Consider the following 2,894-nt stretch of genomic DNA (forward strand, 5'->3'; position numbering starts at 1 on the left):
AGACGTAGGCCGCTGCCGTCGTGGCACAACACGGTCGCCCTTCACCAAGGCGAGGGCAACTCGCTGGCGTGAGCCGGGGCAGCGAGCACGACTGCCTTTTGGGGCCCAGCATTTTAAACAACGCCATCAGGTCTCAAACCAGGGCTCAACCCGAGAAGAGCTGCTGCATGAAGCCAAGACCCCACGGTTGTACTGTTCATTCAGCTGTAGCTAAAACTCGGCAGCAGAAGAATCACATAAAGCAATTACAGAAATTAAGAGCTTTCTAATGAGTAAAACTGGGTTTGGCTATTGCAGAAGCACAGCATTCAGTACAACTTGCTTTGCTAAAGGAAAATCCAGTGTATGCACAAAAACCCCCACATTTTAATTTAAAAAAATTACCTTGGAAATTGTCTTTTAAAAAAAAAATATCTCAACTGGAATAACCTTAGAATAATTAACATGCAGCTGATAATTTGACAAGCTGCTTTTAAAGAGTCAGATAGGGGAAAAAGACTTCCATCTGAGTCATGAAGTCTGTTACAAAGCGGCAAGAGTTATTCATGAACTGACAGAAACGCGATTAAAGGCGTCCTGACTTGGCTAGCTGAACACATGGCCTTTCTTTTCGCCCATCATCACCTGTGTAAGCACCCAAATGATGGACCTGGTTGTGTCCCAGTTCTGAGCGTCCTGCTGGGGAGTCTGACCAGCAGGTCAGCTCTTGGTGAGGGGGGAAGGCAGCCCGGCTGCTGCCCGTGTACCCCCCAGCCCATATAAATCCACGCTGCTCTCCCAATATCACTCCACTACCTGACTGGCTGACAGCAAAAGTGACTGTAACGCCCAAGGACTGAAAATTCACGATGCTGATGGTCTTCCTGAAGTATTGCCGAAGTATTTGAGCCGTGGCTGGCAGATGGGCCGGACCGCTGAGCTCCTTCTGCCTGCGCGGGGACAGGCACAACAGATCACGCTCCTTTTCCTTTAGCAAAGCTTTTACTGCGGCGCTGAACAACACAGCTTGCACATGTAACCCGGAGCGACGAGGGAAGACGAACGCCCATACAGTTGCACAGAAGCACTAAGGTCAGACAGAAGGGAGTTGCTTGAACAGGAAAGATTAAATACCTACCCTAGCCTTAAAATAGGAGCAGCATAAGTGAGCTCAAATGATAGCAGGAGAGGCCTCAGAGACCGCAGGAGTCGCTCCTGTCTCTAGAACACTTGTCTCATTCTCAGTTACCATTCACGTCTTACAGCAATGGGCAGAGAGATTATGCTAATGGTGATCTTTAATGTCAGTGACTGATGTGACAGCAAAGTAACGGAAGATGCTGCATGGGCATGAGACAGCAGGCTCCCGGGGGGTGGGGGCTCCCACTGAACTTGGGGCAGGGACCGGATTGCTGCAATGCCGTCAGAGTTCGTAATCCCACCACCGTCGCCCCTGAGCGGGGCCTGTGCTGGCGAGCCCCTCCCTGCAGAGGATGGGGTGAGCCCGGCACGTCCCGGGGGGCAGCGGCATGGAAAGAGAGCAGTCCCTGTGAGTGCCCACCTGGTAAACGCTGGGCCCGTTTCACAGGAAAAGGTGCCAGGAAGGGGAGGTGTGACAACGCTCGGCAGGCACCGTGTCCAAGCCGGAGGGCCATCTGCCTGCCCGCGGGAGCTGGCAGGTGCGAGCTGGAGAAGGCCAGCACACGTTCCTTAGCGTGTGGTCCTTGGGCATTTCACCTCACTGCACTTCCACTGCAGCAGCAAAGCGTGCCACTGCTGTCTCCACTGCAGACTCAAATGGGACTGAAGCCTTTTAGAAGCCTTCCATGACTGAACGGAGCAAGAACCCCGTGCACGATGCACCAGTCTGACAACGCCTTCTCTTTGACCTGCTGCCTACTGCTGTCTCTGCTTAGGTGGCAGTCAAGGTTTCTATCCCTCTGCAAACCAAGTCTGCTAAAAGCGTACGTTTTTCCGTGTCAGCTGCTATCTGATCAGTACACACCTGTGTATTTACAGGAATACTCAAGGAGCAGAAAGCCAGTAAGAAATGGTCTGAACTCTCACAAAACTCTGCCACGCTGGGGCAGCTGGGAGCCGTCGTCTTGTACCTCCCAGTGCCTACGATACCTGCCCTTGGCATTTGACTTGAATTTAACAGGTAACAGGTAGCCCCAAATGATACAGCACAGCAAAAGGAGAACAGGAAGGCTATGGTAACAAAACCAGAAACATGTCTGTGCTGGGAAAACGGGAAGGAGGTTCAGGGAGGGTGATGTCTGCAGTTCTGCGGGAGCGAGTGGCTAACACGTGGCTGCTGTGACAGAAGAGAAGCACACTGAGGAAACATCCCAAATGCTAACCGTGCCCAACTGCAGTGGCCCTGGCAGAGCCAGGCTGCTGAGAAAGCACCTTGCAGAGCAGCAATCAGCAAAGATGGGATCTTCTCAGCTCTTTGCTGCTGGATCCTTATTTCTAATCCTCCTTCTTCACCCCCGGCCAGGCTTACTCTGGCTCTTCCCTGCTTCTCCCACCCCGGGCTCCTTCGGGAAGGAGGGGACAGGAGCAGCACGTCTCTGCTTCGCCAGCAGCACGGGGCCTCTCTGGGACCGTGGGCTCAGACTGAATGCTGCGGGACTGACTGCCTGACAAAAGGCCAGCCCGGTCAGGCCCTAGTCTGGGCCACGCAGCCACAAGCTCCGGGCAGTGACACTGCACCAGTGAAGTCCCCCCAGGCCCCAGTGCTACCTCTGAGACCAGAATCTGGACTTAATTTTTAGGTCTGTTTACAGCCTTTTGACATGGAAGCTGCTTCTTGCTATACGTCCCTGTTGTGAGGCAGGAGGCTGCCTGAACCTTACTCTCAGCTCTATAAAGATGGGCTTATTTCAGTCTGGAAGCCCGGGGGAGCAGGA

The 2,894-nt window shown here is 53.2% G+C and overlaps 1 protein-coding gene across 2 annotated transcripts in view; it reads right to left on the minus strand.

Moving 5' to 3' along the window:
* Nucleotides 1-2,894, minus strand: part of LOC104159489 (disabled homolog 2-interacting protein-like) — a 10,026-nt gene that overhangs the window by 3,736 nt on the left and 3,396 nt on the right. The window lies entirely within an intron of this gene.

This window comes from Cariama cristata, unplaced genomic scaffold, assembly GCF_000690535.1.
Source record: "Cariama cristata isolate BGI_N322 unplaced genomic scaffold, ASM69053v1 scaffold17690, whole genome shotgun sequence".
Taxonomy (NCBI): Eukaryota; Metazoa; Chordata; class Aves; order Cariamiformes; family Cariamidae; genus Cariama; species Cariama cristata.